The following is an 18,686-nucleotide window of genomic DNA, read 5'->3' on the forward strand; positions in this document are numbered from 1 at the left end:
GAACGGGGAAGAAATAAGATTTGCGAAGAACTGACGAGAAAAGATAGAAATTTATGAAAGATTTGTCTAAAGAGAAGAATCAAGAAAATTTATGAATATCATCTTTGTAAAAGAATTCTCACAGGTAGCATTGTTGCTTCTATGAGTGGTCTCAGGATTTATCCCTTATCCTTAATGGGAAAGAAATAAAATTTTGGCAAGAATTGATAAAAGGCTTGATAAAGAATCAAAAGAATCAGCAAAGCTTGAAAAATTGATAAAGAAAAAGATTTGGCAAAGATTAATGAAGCTTTAAAAGAGGAAGAAAGACCTTCAGGACTATCCCTTGTTTTGAAGAAAGAAGGACCTCATAGGATGAGATTTCAGGTTTATCCCTTAACCTGAAGGGGAAAAAGAAAAAAAAGGAAAAAAGAAATACCTCATGGGAAAGAGGCATTAGGTTTATCCCTTAACCTGAAAAGGGTATTTTTGAAATAAGAATCAAGAAGAATTAATAAAATGGATGAACAATTAATAAAAATGAATAAAAATTGATAAAACTGATAAAGATGGATAAACAAAAGGTTGATAAAAGTTGAGAAAAAGAGTTTGATCCTGCCTGCATGTGGGATCTTTAAAATGAGAGAAGAATATGAGAAAATCATTTTTGGAAAGAAAGATTAACTGCGAGAGCTGATCTCTGAAAGGGGATCATTCACGAGAGATCATCATGAGGGTTAATTTTTTGAAGCAATGATTTAAAAACCAATTTTTAGAAAATAGGGTCAACACGAGGGTTGATCTTTGAATACAATGATTCGAAATTAATTTTTAAAAAATATGATCAACATGAGGGTTGATCTTTGAATGCAATGGTTTGAAACCAATTTTTTTTTAGAAAATATGATCAACACGAGGGTTGATCTTTGAATGTAATGATTCGAAATCAATTTTTAGAAAATATGATCAACACAAGGGTTGATTTTTGAATGTAATGATTCGAAATCAATTTTTGGAAAATATGATCAACACAAGGGTTGATTTTTGAATGCAATGGTTTGAAATCCATTCTTTTAGAAAATACTATCGACATGAGGGTTGATCTTTCAATGCAATGATTCAAAATCAATTTTTTTAGAAAATATGATCAACACAAGGGTTGATCTTTGAATGCAATGATTTGAAATCAATTTTTTTTAGAAAATATGATCAGCACAAGGGTTGATCTTTGAATGCAATGATTCGAAATCAATTTTTAGAAAATATGATCAACACAAGGGTTGATCTTTGAATGTGATGGCTTGAAAAACCAATTTTGGAAAATATAATCAACACAAGGGTTGATCTTTGAATATAATGGTTGAAAACCAATTTTTGGAAAAGATGATCAACATGAGGGTTGATCTTTGAAAAAGGTTTGACTAAAATATGAAAAAATTTCATGATTTTTGAAAGACCCTCATAGGTAATATCATTTCTCTCATGAATGATGTCAGGATTGTCCCGTATTTTTGAAAAGAATAGGAATTTGGTGGCAAAAGAATACTTTGAAGTGTAAATGAAAATTTAAACAATAAAAGATGCCCTAATATTGCGAAAAGAAATAAGAATTGAACCTTAAAGATAGGAAGGAAATTGACATTTCATTTATAAGCAAAACTGATAGAAACGACTGAAATATTTACAAGTATCTTTGACCAAAAGGTCGCAAAAGACTCGGGCTGACTTGCCCTTACAGAATGGTTGGTAAAGAAAATGGAAGAGAAAGACTCCAGCATTGTCAGTTTTTTGAATGATTTGGAAAAGGCTATGCCAGGACGGTGGGCTGCTCTTTAGTTTTCTCTTCTATCAGAAGGTGTTTATCGATGCAGTCCTGGACAATATTTTTCAGAATGAAGCAGTGCTCTGTGTCGTGCCCCACTGCGCGGTGATACTTGCAGAACTGTTCCTTGAAGCTGCCCAAGACTACTGAAGGATCAACAACTTTTGGCAGACGAATCATATTCTTTGTGAGCATATATTCCAGAACCTCATCGAGTGTCTGCTCCAAAGGGGTGAATTCGCGGTCAGGACCCCAATCCTTGCGCTTTGGTTTTTCCTGATTTTTTTCCCGCTGCTGAGAATTAGGTTGGGAAGGCTTATTGTTGCTGGAAGACCTTCCTTTTTGACCTCTGAATCCTTCTGAATTGCTGACATGATCATCCTTGTTACCCTTGTTGTCGGATGAGGGACCAGCGGAAAGAGTGAAATGGGATTTCTTCTTTGCATCTTGATTGCCCCTTGCCAGGGTGGTACCATCATAGACTCCGTTATCTATTCCCATCTCGAGCCATTCAGCTCACTCAGTTAACTCAATAAATGATTTGGAAGGGTATGGGAAAATGAGGCTTTTCAGGGGTTGAGAGAAGTTATTGAGGATGAGTTGAAGGGCATGCTCTTCTGAAATGGGGGTTTTCATCTTGTTGCAGGTATCTCTCCACCTACAGATGAAATCTATGGCTTTTTCCTTATCATCCTGCCTCAAATTGCATAAGTGATTGAGGGTTGGTGGTGCCTCAGTATTGAACATGAATCTCTCTACAAACAGGTTGACAACTTTATCGAAATCTCGCAGCTTGACAGGGTTGATGTGCTCCGCATACCACTTAGTTGCTACGCCCTCCAAACTGCGAGGAAAGCACAAGAATAGGGCCCGATTGTCTTCATTGAACCTGGCACATTCGGCGAAGAACATTGCGAGATGGGCCTTTGGGTTGCCGGACCCATCGAATTTAATAAACTTTCGGGGGAGATCTTCTAGGCTGCTGTCCCCATCTAAACCAAGGTAGAAGTCTTGTCTGGTATATACCCTCTTTCCCTTGTCTCGAATCTGCACATCTTTGACCATCTTAGTCAATACTTGAACTGAATCTTCTGCCGGGACTCCATCTTTAGGTTTGTTGACTGATTCAGGTTCTTCTGCCACTTTCTTGGGCTGTCGCAGATGTTTTGGGATGAACACAAACTGTTCTTCATCGGAATCCTCTTCTGCTGATTCTGTGCCCTCAGATGTGCTGTCCTACTGGACCCTCCTTTTGTTGATCCTGACATGCTTCTTTACTGGCTTTCTCCTGATCTTGCTCTTAGAGGATGTCTTCTTTGAACTTGCCCCAACTTGCTCGGACATCATTTTTGCCATCATCTTTTGAATGATCTTATACATTGTCGGGTCAACATCATCTTTCTCTGAATTATGTTTTCGGGACAATCTGGAAGAGTTTATTTCTTCCACTTCGCTGTCATTGTGCCGCTGAGCTGCCCTTCTTCCCGCTCTTGTTTGAACCATGATGAAATGTTTGACGTTTTCTGAAGAAATAAATGAAGGGTTCAGGACAAAGAATTTTTTGAAAGGAAGAGGGATAGTGAAAGAGAATTTTTAATAGATCTCTCGATAAAAAGGATTTTATATGAAGAAGGTAGAATGTATGAAGAAGAGTATCTTGAAGATAAAATGACAAGACCTTGAATACTTTTGAAAAATTGCAGGCAGGATCAAAGGTTTAAAATAAATCAGAAGAAAGGAAAGAAATATGCCTGGACTTTTTGAAAGATAGGAAGACTTAAAAGACATGTCCAGGTTTTTAAGAAATGAAGGAATAAAGAAATGAGAAATATACAATCCTGGATTTGAGAAAAGAATTTTTATGAAATACATATCCAGGGTTTTGAAAAATAAGAATTTTCAAGATGATATCTATAAAAGAATTAATTTATACAAGCAATAATGCACAGAATATCACTCCCTAGAAGCTGACTCTAAAATGCAATAATTTGAAATGGCTCGTAGGACCTTAAACCTAACTCTAAGGTTCAGATCATTTGATTTCAATCAAGATACGCCGATATACTCAAGCCGAAGCTCGAAGTACGTGGCATAGAAATATTCCTCCGGTTCTAAGGTAATGGTTTCCCAACATCCTTGAGCACCTACCGATATACCTCAGACTATGGCCCTTAGGTACGTGGTAGGGGGGCGCGAACCCAAATAAGTGATCCAGTTGTGAGGCTCTCTCCCGAACTATGGTTCAGTGAGACAGCCCAGCAACATGAAGACCGGAATAATATAGGTAAGGGATGTTTTTGAAAACATGTTCAACATGCAATAAAATCAGAAGACTCTAATGCAAGTCCTAAAGAGATAGATTTTAAATGAATAGAAGCATACACTTGCATACATTGTTTGCATTCAATCCCTAGAATTGAGAAGAATTGTATTTCAGACCTAAGTCTAATGTGAGCATGGAATAATCTCCTCAATATGGTCCTACCAAACCATACTTAGATCCTATATGCAATGATGTCAGCTTTAGGACAGAGTCTAGGCTCCTAAGGTTTGCATGGAAATATAGCTGACATATGTTAGAATAAAGACTCAGATAATATCAAAGCAAAGCAAAGGCATCAAATTCGACCAGACGGAGACGAGTCCCATCACGGTCGCCAAAACTGTGATCATCGCAAAATTTTCCCTCTCTTGATGTTTTTCTCTTTTCCTTCTCTTTTCCTTTTCTCACCTCTATTTTCCTCCTTTTTGAAGGGAGAAAAATAAAAGACAGAAAAAGAAAGAGAGAAGAGAAAAGAAAAGAAAAGAAGAGAAAGAGGATTTATTTTGCGGGGTCTCACTTGACCTTAATTTTTGAAAATGAAAAATAACTCGCCTCCGTTTTTGAAATATTTGCGGGAAAACTAGGAGACGGGATCCGCTCGTCGGTACGAGGTTCGACCGTTCCTGGTGCCTTTACCAGGGGTAATCGAACCAAGGGTCGAATTCATGCCTTTTGCTTTGCTAAGAAATTATCTAAGAATTTATTCTAAAGATCTTAATGCACAAAGAATCATGCTTGTGCAAATGCAAAGATGTATGCTCTTTTTGAAAATGTTTTGAAATTTTCCCAAGTGTCTCTGAAATGAATATGATAATGGAGCGAAGAAATGATTTCTAACTTAGAAATTTAAGATTTAAAAATTCTAAGTTTTTGGAAATAGTTAGAGTTTGGAAAGAATGAATCTGGATATTGAAAAAGAGATGATTTTTGAATTTTGAGAAAAAAGGAGAAGCAAGGAAATTTCAAAGTCATAAATGGACTTTGAATTAGAATAGAAATGAAATGAAATTGAATTCTAACTTTGAAGTTTGAAATCAGAATGAAATGTGGGAAATCTAAAGGGAATTGAGAAATAGAATTGATTTGAAAGTTGGAATTCAAGATGGAATCTGAATCCAAAGTCTGGATTCTAAATAGAGTTGAAATTCAGGAGGAGATTGAATTCTGGATTTAGAATCTTAAATGGGAATTGGATTTGAATTTTGGGATGAAATGAAATTGGTTTTAAGAATTGGAATTGGGAATAGAAGTTGATTTGAAATCTGAAATTCAAGATGGATTTTGAATCCAAAGTTTGGATTCTAAATAGAGTTGAGATTTAAAATCGAATTCTGGATTTAGAATCTGAAGTGGGAATTGGATCTGAACTCTGGGATCCAAGATGAATATGGATTATGATTTTTAAATGGAATTGGATCTAAGATCTGAGATCCGAAGGGGAATTGGGTTCTGGATCCTAGAATGGAATCGGATCTGAAGTCTGAGATCCACAGTGAAGTTGGATTCTGAAACCTAAAAATAGAATTGGATCTGAAGTCTGAGATCCACAGTAAAGTTGGATTCTGGATCCTAAAAATAGAATTGGATCTTAAATCTGAGATCCAAAAGTAGAGTTTACACTTTGGAAATATGGATCCAAGTTGGGATTAGGATCTAATTTTGGATTTGGATTCTGAAAGTCTAAATAGGACTTTTGAATATGGATCTGGGTTTTGAAAACCCAGATTGAATTTAAAAATTTAGGAAAGGTCAATCTCCAGAATCAATCTCAAACTGTGGTTTTTGAATTTGAAGATAAGAAGATGAACTTGATTTTGAGAATGAATCAGAAATTTTAAAGTTTAAATTGAACTTTGAAATTGAATTGGAATTTTGGAGTTTGAATATAAAATGGTTTTAAAATTCCAAAGTCAAATCGGACTTTGAAATTGAGATAGAATTGGAATTTTGAAATAAAAGTTTTGAGAAAAGATGTTCAAGACCACTTGGGTTTTTGAAAATAATTTTTGAAAATATGATGTAATTTTATCCTAAATGATGAATGAATTTAATAATTTTGAAATTGGATTTTGAAAAAGCTATTCATTCTTTAAATGAATTAAGAATGAGGTTGAAGATATAATATATCCCTGACTATGGTCATTGAATATATTATATAATAACCACATTTAAATTCAAGTGAAGAATAAAATATATTTTTGGTGCTTTTATAGAATTTAAAATGAAATCAACTCTCAATATACCCTGACTATGACCATTGGTATATGTAATGAATTAATTTTAAATTAAATTCTGATAAAAGAGGAAAATATTTACAGAAAATATGATGAGTTTTGAAAAGGATCAAGTGTAGATCCAATGTTATTTTGTAAAAGATAAAAATACTAAGTTTGGTCCACATCCTGACTATGGCCATTGATGTGGATCATCAACTTAGAATCAATTACCTCTTACGAAATGGTGCACGTGCCATTCGTGTTTCACCATTGTTAGAATTTGAGAAATAAAGGCAAAATGCATGAAAACAAGCAATTCATGATATTTACAATGCCCATTCATTCTATCTAAAACAGGAAATGTAAATTTCTCATTAAAATTTAGCCATTACAATATATGAAATCAAATTTACAAATCCAAATAATGACCTTTTCCACATATTTCCTGCAAAAAGCAACTGGATTAACATGAAAATGAAAGAAAAAAATGGCATATATCATGTGGATATTTACAAAATGTTCATATAACAAGATATGAATGATGGAAAGATGGGAAATGATATATATATATATATATATATATATATACCTGCATATATATATGTATATATATATATATAGATAGATACAATAACTTGGGAAAACATATGGGCATATATATATATATATATATATATATATATGCATACATAAGTGTGTATGGACATATATATGTACATATATCAGAACATCTAAAATCAAATGAGAAACTATATATGAAATGGATATTCAGAATTTTGCCTTTTAAATGAATGATAAAATGTGCATTTTACACAGTCTGTTTACTGTGTAATAAATGGTATGGTAATTCGGCAAATGTACAAAAATGACAGATATGCTAATATTAGAGAAGAGGCCTGGGCATTGATGGTGGACGCCAATGTTACTGCAAGCAGTGCTGTAACAGCATGATGATTGACACATGAAGGTGGGTTTAATGGACGAAGTGGGTGTTGTTACAGGTAGTGGTGGCAGCAATCTAATGAAAACCTATGATGCAGATGATGGTGGTGACAAAAGGGGCAGGGTGTATGGTAGTGCTGTGGTGACAACATGCCGAATATGGTGGAATTTAGCAGATGAACTGGGGAAGTACAGGGGGAGTAACACTATGTATGCGACAATTTTGCAGCCAGTGGCAACAGTAGGTAGATGAAATGCTGATTGTATGGGGGAAGCAATGTTGCATAGGTAAAATGAAGGTGAAATGAGTGGTGCATGCAGGGTGACCTATAGTTAGAATATAAATATAAGTACAAGGTGGATAGATGCACACAGCATGCATGCATGTTGCTATGTAATGTATGATGACTGAGACCTCTTTTTGCTTTGTAAGTACTGCCCATATCTAACTTTATTAAACCCATCACTATATCCCTCTGACCTGCCCGGATCTCAAATCTCAAAAAAAAAAAAAAAGAAATTTCAGAGCAAACTGAAGTGTAGACAATGATATCCTGAAGATTGGGGAATCTGATCTCTAATGATAAAACTCTTGCAGAAAAATGAAAACTAATATTCTCTCTGTGCTAAGAGCATCAATGTCACGATTATAAGATAAGAACGAGCTATGAGCAACCTAACAAAGAGGAGAGAAAGAAAGAAAAAAAAATCTTCAATTCGAGAAGGAAACATACCTGTCAATGCTGCTTTTGCCCTGTGAACACTAAATCACCGTGCTATTCCAAGTCTAAAACAATTCCACACGGTCAGTATGTGATGTCATGGCCATACTCCACTTGTTTGGTACAGAATGATTAGCATTTGGTGATTCTTTCACTTGAATTAGTGCTTACGTATCCAATTTACCAAAGCCTAAAAAAAAAGGAATTAGCATATTGACAATAGACAGGCTAATATGGCAATAAAAAAACTAGCCAATCAAAGATGTAATACACAGAATGGCTTGTAAATCAACCTGTAAATGACAGATATAACAAAATACTGTGAAGTGGCAGTGTGATGGATTGTAGCATAATATTTGTAACATGGCCAGGTATAACTGGATGTTGGAGATGATGATTGTAGCGTAGGCTGGGAAAATGGGGTGGTGTTATGGTGTATTGAAGATGGATTAAGGACAAAGAGATCGTGTGTGACACTGAGATATACAGAAAAGAGTGCCAAAACTCCATCATCACAGCAATTTTCTTTTGTCCAGAAAACTCTAAAACCTCTAAACTTATGGAAGTACTTAGCAAAACTATTCTGCTCTGCAAAATTTTATCATATGCATTGCCTCTTCAGGAACACCAGTCACGAGCATTCTGGAATATCCTTAGCCATGAACTGATTGAGGCCGGTTTAGACTGAAGTATATGCTTGAGGACAGCATTGCCAGAAAAGTGAATCCGTCCTTCGCTGACCCAGAGATCTTTAATGTCACTTGATCCTTCTTAGAATGATTTGCTAGAGAATCGATCACAATGACCTTCAGATCAATGGGCACCTGATGGACCACTTTCTTCACTTGGAGACTTCTCCTATTCTCAAAATAGCCGAGTGAAATGTTATACAGAAATGCACTTGGATGCGGATCTTATATGATAAATAGGAAACCTACCGACTAATGTGATGAAAGGGACATAGAGAATGTATATCTTGTAATGAGCATGGACTGGATATCAACATTCAGAATAATGAATCAGCAAACAGAATTAACATGTTAGAACATTATCACTCGGCATATTGGTTTTTAACAGAGGATTATCAACAGATGTTTTCAAACCTGAGCCCATCTTCACCACTTCGGCATTACTTCATAACCAAACTAGCAATTCATATACTACCTCTCAATAGGATACAAAATTTTATGATGAAATTGAAGTCCAAACTCCTCGGTAGATTCCATTAATCTCGCAGCAGATCATTGCTCGGGTAATCTAACTTTTACAGGTATTATTACATAGGTTGATAACAAACGCGACCTTGTTTGCAGTTATAAATGATGAAGGGGCACTTAATCAAACGCAGGGAATGTAACGATATTAAATAGGGAATTCACAGGTGAAATGAGACAGGAAAAAAAATGATGCTGATCATGATTTGGGAAAAAAAAAAGTAAGCCAACATGAAAACCCATCTTCACGATAAAACAGCTACGAACCCAAATTTTGCTTGGCCGATCAGGGCACTTCCCAGCAGACGCTGAGGTCTGTGGAGTGCCGATGTTTGGGTTTTGATTCAAACGCCAGTGACATATTAAGTGATGATTGTTACGAGCAAAAACAAACAAAAAAAAAAAAAACTGAAAGCATCAACAGGATGCGGGAGTTGCAGCAGCAATGGCACTTTGAGCCACAATGCAGTAGAAGTTAGGGTAGCGGATTCAATATTATCAGCATAAGAATCCAAATGTGCATAGTTAATTGAGAAGATCTTGATGTAAAGAAACAATAGACGAAAAAAAAAGAAAAATTAGGAACAAATCGACCTGCAAATCAGGAAAACCAAAACAACAACAGCAAAAAAGAAAAATAAAAAAATAAAAATAAAAATAAAAAATAAAACAAAGAAAGATAAAATATGGGAAAGATGAAGAAAATATGTTGTAACATCTGCGTTCCATTCCTTGTAGCACAAGGATATATCGGGGTTTGCTACAGGCAACTGTGAACACCCCAAATTTTTCAAAAGTTTGTAAATATTCCCCTTTTTTTTTTCTTCTTCTTTTCTTTTCTTCATTTTTGGGTAATTGAGTCAGTTTTAAATCTAAATTCCATTTTATTTCTCAAATTTTATTGAAATAAAATTCATTTTATATATCTGACTCAATTTCGGATCCGGATCCAGACAAAAGATCTAAATCTGAGCTTCGTTGTCCAATGTCTAAATCTCTAGCAAGTCTACATGCTTCTTCCTCTAGCTGCCTCAGTTTCTTTCACTTTAAAATTTTCTGCAGAACCACAGTCAAGTTCAATCTTGAATCTGCTGCGCAACAGCAGATGTATTGCCAGGTATTCTTTGGACCAACTGAGCAATAGCATTTCAGGTGGATACAACGTGGATTTTATGGAGTGGTTGTGCCATAAACCTCTATCTCCTCAATTCTAACCCCTGCTGAGGACCTGTTGCAGAAGTGAGCAGCAGGAGCAAGAACACCAAGTCAAGCAATTGATGAGCTCAGTTAACTTCCGCTGTCCGAGCTGACTCCAACGTGATTTGCATCGAGTTCAAGCTTCAGTCAGGAATGAAGAACCTTGTCCAATGATCTACCTGCGGAACGACATCGAAAGCAACAAAAGGAAGAAGCCAAGAGCCAAGTTTGAATGTCAAGGAAGTGATTCATTCCTGTATAAATGTCCATATTTAGGCATTGATTTTGAGACAAACACTACATCTGACGTTATAACCATGAGGGTGTGAAGGGGAAATGTGAGTGTTGAGGGTGATTGTAAGAAATGAAGCCGTCATTGGGGTCACAGTTGGTGAGAGCTCGTATAACATTTGCCCAAATCTCACCATCATGATCATTGGGCATGTTGTGGTATGAAAAACAGGCTTGCAGACAGGAACATCATTTCTCCCATGCATTCTTTCTCTGCTGCTTGACAAAAGTAGGTGCCAGGACACTCCAAAAAAAATGACTGGTAATCATGTAAAAGAGAAAATTGTAAGCAGGGCCCTACCCAAACAGTTTTTATAATCAAAATGACAAAGCAAATGTTACCTGGGATCATACTGGAATTGAACGATCCATATCAATATATTGTTGCTATGTTTAGCATTGGAATTTCTAATATTAAATAGTTTATCACTAAAACAAACCTGCTCCAAACCTCAACTTTCCTGCGTCCTGGAGGCAACAAATATGTATGACGATGAAGAGACTATCATGGTCTGCTATAATTCTGTCCCTGCAACACTTCCAAGCACATGAAGCACCATTATATGATGGTTGCACCCCTAATCGATACCCATCACCATGATCCAAGAACCAGAATATTGGAAATAACTTCATCAAACAGGGAAAACCCATTAATAAACCAACAAGCAAGCCATTAACACAAAAGATAGGCATATTCTCAAACTAACATCGAAGGAAATGGAGGCATATAAAGATCGATTCATAGAAAGTGATAGTAAGACAAGCACAGCAAGAGAAAAGGATGTACCAAAGTGAGATCGATGATCTCTTTAAACACAAGACCATGAAAAATATTTAATGATGCCAGAAGATGAAATACACGCGCTCGTATCAAGGCATAGTCATAAATGGTAATAAGAAGTCAGGGAATTATCAGGTTAGCAAAACCTCAAAGGGTCAATCGAAAATGGAGAACCAAATTCTCAAAACGAAGATAATAACCTAAACAAACACTTGAAATTTTATAGAAACATCAAAAACAGAAACGATATTGAGAATCAGCAGAAAGACCAAACTGAGATTCAGATGAATCGTGTATGGTTATTGAATCTGATGGCATAAAAAAAATAAGAACAAGTAGATTACAAAATAGAGAAAAGAAAGAAAAAAAAATGAAATAAAAGAAAATTAATTAGTGTAAAAGGGAAATGTCAGAATCCATGTTCTGTTGCTATCGCACATGGGCTGGTTGATGTTGCACAAGCAACTCAACGCCTCCGGAAGTGCATCAATGGGGGGGCCAGATTTGAAAATTAAGAGGAAAAGCCAGCGGGATAACATGAAAAAAAAAAAGGAAAACAGAGAAAAGGAGGGGGTTTCACCGTGGCTCTGCAAAAATTCTGAAGGATGGGATGAACCTTCCCTTTGGCCTACGGTGGGAACTCTTCATTTTAGAAAGACCAGGAGGAGACTTAGAGGGGGGGGAGCCCTTGTAACTCGGCGAATGAGAGATCAATCTTTGATTTCCTGAAGGAAAATCACCAGGGGGAGGAAAAACGGGTGCTGCTAACAAAGGGACGTAATTGATGATGGCGTTCCTGGGATCCCTTTCCCCCCCCCCCCCCCCTTTTCTGCCTCTCCCTTGCTTTCTCTTATAGGATAGGGAAGAAGAACCGAGAACCTGGAAGCTGTTAGAGATTGACGAATGAGGGAAAAAAGAAGTAGGCGGTTGGTGATGGGCGGTTGCTATGGACAAGCTCATGGATGATCGGTGATGGAGGGTTTGGGAGAGGTGGAGAAGAAGAAAGGGTTTCGGTGAGAGAGGCGCCCTAACCTTCTCTCTTACGAAGGATTTTGTAAAAACCCTAAAGGGATAGATTTTCATAGGGGGTCCTCTTATTTTCGGGACTTTACAAAGAGGGGGATTTTAATATATTTTTGCTAAAAAAGGTATTTTCACGAAACTCGATTTTTCCAAAAGGTGTTTTTCAAAAGAGATTGTTTTGCAAAATGATGGTTTTCAAAAAGAGGTTTTTTTCCAAAAACTAAATTTTTTTTTTCTTGTTTCTTTTCTATTTTGCATTTTCCATTTTTTTTTGTATTTTTGGAATGAAAATCTAAGACTTTACGAGAAAACAAAGATTAGACACTAATTTTTTTGTATTTTTCCGAGAAATATTTACAAAAGCATTTTTTTGAGAATTTCGAACCATTTCGGGGAAATTTCTTTAGAAAAAAGGTTTTTTTTGACCCAGGTTTTGAGAAAATGTTCGAGTTTTGACACTCGAATCGAGAAATTCAATGTGATGGATCCAAACGGATGTTGGATGGATTGTCCGAGCTATTTAAAGGCTATTTTAGGTATTTTCTATAATTTTAATTTAAAATTTGAACAAGGAAACTCAGATTTGGATCTGGACATTGGATCCAGATCCGAAATCAATTTAAACATATGGAATGAATTTAATTTCAATAAAACTTGAGAAATGAACTGAAATTTATATTTTAAAATGACACATTTGCTCAAAAAATGAATTTAGGGAGAAGGGAATATTTAAAAGATTTTGAAAAATTTGGGGTGTTCACAAGCACATATGAAATGAAATACTGAATAAAAGAAAATACTGACAGGAAAAACAAAACTACTCTACTATGTACATATGATACATCCCTCTGGTCAAATCCTTATGCCTTCGTGAGATACACTATCTCACACTCACCATTCTGCAAGGAATCTGAAATGTAGGGCTTCAGTCTTTGCCCATTAACCTTGAATGTACCTTGGGTCTGAGGATCAAATAATGTAACTGCTCCATGTGGAAACACTTCTTTCACAATGTACGGTCCTGTCCATATCGATTTCAATTTGCCTGGGAATAAATGCAAACGAGAATTGTATAACCAAACTCTCTGCTCCGGCTCAAACACTTTTCTTACAATGTGCTTATCATGAAATGCTTTAGTGCGAGCTTTGTAAATCTTGGCATTCTCATATGCATCATTCCTCAGTTCCTCTAATTCTGAGAGCTGCAATGCTCTCGCTTTGCTAGCCTGGGTGAGGTCAAAATTCAATTTCTTGATAGCCCAATATGATCTATGCTCTAGCTCAACAGGAAGATGGCATGCTTTGCCGAATACAAGGCGATACAAGGACATGCCAATGGGAGTCTTAAATGCAGTCCATATGCCCAAAGTGCATCATCTAAGCGCTGGGACCAATCCTTGCGGTCCGAACGAACTGTCTTCTTTAGAATCCGCTTTATTTCTCTATTCGAAACCTCTACCTGTCCACTGGTCTGCGGATGATACGGAGTGGTGAATCTATGATTGACAGAATACCTTCTCAGCAGAGAAGCTATCTGTACATTCCTAAAATGCTTGCCACCATCACTGATCATCGCATGTGGCACACCAAAACGACTGAAAATGTTGTGCTTAATGAACTTAAGCACCACTCTATGATCATTGGTCTTGGTTGCCACAGCCTCGACCCACTTGGACACATAATCAACCGCCACTAAAATGTATAAATTTCTGAATGATGGCGGAAATGGGCCCATAAAGTCTATGCCCCAAACATCAAAAATCTCGACTATCAAAATTGGGAGCAAGGGCATCATGTCCCTCTTAGACATGTTCCCAATCTGCTGACATCTAATGCATCTCCTACAAAACTCATGTGCATCTCTGTGGAGTGTGGGCCAATAAAATCCAGACTGCAAAACCTTTGCAGCTGTCTTCCTACTGCTGAAATGCCCTCTACAGGCTAAAGAATGGGAAAAACTAAGAATGGACTCGTACTCCTCCTCCGGAACACATCTCCTAATGATCTGATCTACGCAATATTTGAACAATTCTGGTTTATCCCAATAATAGTGCCTCACCTGAGATAGAAATTTCTCGCGCTCATTCCTATTCCAATGCTCAGGGATCTGTCTCAAAACCAGATAGTTCACGATATCAGCAAACCAGGGTAACTGTGATGTTCTGATTGACATGATCTGCTCATCGGGGAAAAAATCACTGATCGGTCTCTGATCCTGCGTGGTCTCCACAATCAGTCTAGAAAGATGGTCTGCTACTACATTCTCGCTACCCTTCTTATCTCGAATCTCGAGATCAAACTCCTGTAGTAACAGAACCCAACAAATGAGTCTCGGTTTGGTGTCTTTCTTGTTCAAAAGATACTTCAATGCAGCATGATCAGAATAGACAACCACCTTCGAACCGAGAAGACTGTAGTTCAAACCTGAGCCAAAATGGCTCAGCCAAAGGATGGGTTGGGTGCCCAGCACCATACGGCTGGCACCCGGCCCCAATGATGGAAAAACCAAGGCGGACACCATGTGCCATGCCCGGCTGCCAACGCACTCAGGTCAAAACTTTGGTTCAGACCTGATCCCAAAATGAGGTAAGCCGAAAGGTGGCAAGGGTGCTCAACACCCAGTGGCTCCAACAAAGGAAAAACCAAAACCGGGCTGGCACCAAGTGCTGCGCCCGGGCTGGAGTCTGGCCTGTGAACCAGACGGTTCCAGCCAGCTGCAGCACTGGTCTGAACACTCGGTTCAGACCGGTACTACAGCCCGATCCCACATGCTAAAGAAAAAAGGAAAGGACTGACATCCTATGTTGGGCATGCGGACCCCCAGCAAGGTGCCCAGCTCCAAACACCAGGAAACGGTGTTGGCTGCAGGGTCTGACCCGCTGGACCAGACCACGCGCCCACCAAGGTCACGAACTAGAGCCCATGGCTCGAACCATAGTTGAGAAACAAAAAGAAGGGTTGGGCGCCTGCCATGGGCCGGCGGCCCTCAACCTGCTGACTCGCGTGCCAAGGGTCCGAATGGGACCAACGAACCTCAAAAGAAAAATAAAAGAAACCGAAGGGGCCTGGGCCCTCTCTTTCTAATGGGGCCTGGTCACGCCTTGACCCAGGCCAGCACAGGGCTACAACACCAGTCCCAAACGTGTTGGGACTGGGTTGAACCCAACGCGCCAAAGAAGTTCAAGGAGGGTGTTGGCAGCTGCAGCGTACCAGCTGCTGCTCATGCACTTCAAGTGGGTGCCAACAGGGGGCTGGATGCATGCTGGATGAGCCCAGCTCGGTCCAGTACACCCCAGCAAGGGTAACACGCCCCGCAGCAAGAGAGGAACAACAAGTTCAAAAACAAAACTTCAGAAAAGGAAAAATAAAAAGAAAAGCAAGAAGAGATTGCTATTGGAAGAGTAGGAAAAACAGAAAAACAAAATACATATGCATGCAGCAACCCACAACCGTGAACAAGTATGAATCAATGTAAAACAAAGAAAATAATAACTTTTACAACTACATCCACCGATGGAGCATGCATGCATAGATGCATAGGCTCCTCAGTTTCATGAAGTACCGAAAACTAGTGTATATCGAGTTGAATCTTCACCTTCGAAGCTTTGGAAATGGAGGTGGTGCAGCTGCTCTTCACGACAATGGTCTAATACTCCCCATGGCTGGGAGGAAGAAGAAATGAGAGAGAAGAGTGTGGGAGAGAGAATGAGAGAGAGAGAGAGAGAGAGTTTTAGAAAAATCGCCCCTCTAAAGGGGGGCTCGACTTTTTCAAAGGCTTAAAAAGGTGGCTGAGTTAAGATGGAGGGTGAGGAAGCACCCTTCAAGATGTAGGGCTGGGGTGGATCACGGTTTTCCACCGCCGCCCAGCTCTACCATACATCTTATGAGATTTGAATTTGCTTTTGAAATTTTACAGGAATGCCATGGGGCTGCCGCCCCATGCATCCAATAGGTTTTAGTCTATCCTAATGATGGTTCTTTCTTCTTGGGAAGAGCCCTTGGGATCTCCCTTGAATCCCAAGGCATGCACTCAAGGCTCCATGCATTCCCCAAGAGGGAATGGCGCCCCTCCATGCCAAAACGCTCCCTTACTTCTTTATTGTATCATGCCAACATCATTATGAAAAATTAAATTTTTATTTTTAACTTGATTTGGGTAGGGCCAATCGTGGCCCTCCCTTTTAGATTTACTAAAGTCTCTTACGAGACTGCAACTAACCCAGCTGGTCAATGTGACCAGCTGGTTCCATGGCCAGGGTCATCCCAAGGCTGTGGTGCCCCAAACCCCGACTTTGGAAAACTTGGAATTTCTAGGATTTCTTTTTTTGAAAGGGTTTAAGTGGAAAATCAGCGGAAAGCAGGTGTGGGAAAAACAACAAAGCCGCAATTCTGAGGGAACAACACAGATAAGTGCAACAAGTGGAAACAGTGTAACCAACGGTGTGTACAAAAGTGTAATGGTGAAGTAAAAAGGGGAAACACCCCAACAGTTTAAAGAGTTTACAAATGTAAGTACAAAAGGTACAAAACTGAGAATATATCCCAACAACAACCAAAACCCAAAAACCACCAGCTACAGGAACTGCAGTCAAGTGTGTGGGTCCTCCGAGCCTCCACCGTGTATCATCGCACCCGCACTACACCTATTCGTCACCTACATCCCCATAAAACGGGATCAGTCCTCTTGCGAGGTGGTGAAGAAACAACCACAAGCAGATATATATGTATCATGTACACAGGAAAAGCTAACAAGTGTAAGTGCTTGTGTCGGGTAAGTGTAAAGTGACAAGTACTAGTCAACAAGCTATAGCAACAGAGAAAGCAAGTAGCTAAAGCAACTAACTGAGCAGCAAGTAACTAAAGAAGCAACAATAACTGTAAAGCAAGTGCTCAAGGTAGTAACAACTATAACAAGTGCTGAGCAGCAAACTGAAGCAAGTAAAGCAACTGGAGTAAAGTCCACAGCACAAGTGAAGTAGAAACTATAGTAAGTAAGCTGATTGGTTAGTCTTTAAGTTCTTCTGATTACTCCTTCGGGTATGCGAAGGAAACCTCGCATTCTGTGAGACATGCACCCGACGTCTGTTATTCAAGTTCTAGAGTGGTAATCGGGGAAGCTACAGACCGAGTCAACCTCATGCGAGCAACACACGGCTAGGAAAAAACACTCGCATGGGCAAGGATTGCAATCCATACTAGTGCAGTAGTGAGGTCCTAAGAAGGCAACCTCGACCTCCCTGACTCTGAGTGATTGGAGGCCAAAAGAATCTACAACTTCTGTCAAACACGTGTCGTAGTAACGACAAGTCACTCAAGGTTGTACCATCCACCCTCTCTTAAGGTGAACCATTTTGTGAATGGGGCCAAGCAGGTTTATCTTTCTTAAGGCTCATGTTCATTCATACCTCACAACGAGGAATTTGCCTCATGGTCCTGTGAACACCCCAAAATTTTCAAAGTTTTGTAAAAATGACCCTTTTGCCCCTGACTCCATCTCTTGAGAAAATCAAAGCTAAATTTCAATTATTCTTTAGATCTTCTGGGTTAAATTCCATGTCGATACATTTAACTTGATTTCGGGTCTGAACCCAGTGTTTTAAATCCAAATCTGAGCCTCGTTGTCCAAATTCCAAATTAAAATTACAAAAATACCAAAAAATGGTTTTGAATGGCTCGGGCAGTTCATCCGGCATCCTGTTAGATCCACAACTTTGTATTTCTCGATTTGAGGTTCCAAACCTCGAATATCACCTCAAAATTCAGGTTCAAATTCACTTTTTAAAATTTTTTTGAGAGAAATAGCTTTGGATTCTCAAAAAAACTATCTTTTATAAATATTTTGCAAAAATACAAAAAAAAATAGTTTTTAATCTTTGTTTTCTCGTAAAACTTTAGGATTTTATTCTAAAAAATGCAAAAAAAATAGAAAATAATAAAATACCAAAAAATTGGAAAAACTACGAGAAAAACAAATGGTTTTAAAAACTTTTTAAAAGCTAATTTTACTAAAAACCTCATTTTAAAACCATTTTTATGAAAATTTTTGTTGAAGGAGTTTCTTTTTGGAAAACCTAAAAAAATGATTTTTCACGAATCTTCCAAACCCTCCCTTTTTCTCTCACTCTCTCCACCTCTCTCTCACTCTCAAAACCCTCACCGAAACCCTCTTCTCCCTC

The sequence above is a fragment of the Nuphar pumila genome, chromosome 1, assembly GCF_984573655.1.
Source record: "Nuphar pumila chromosome 1, dmNupPumi1.hap1.1, whole genome shotgun sequence".
Lineage (NCBI taxonomy): Eukaryota > Viridiplantae > Streptophyta > Magnoliopsida > Nymphaeales > Nymphaeaceae > Nuphar > Nuphar pumila.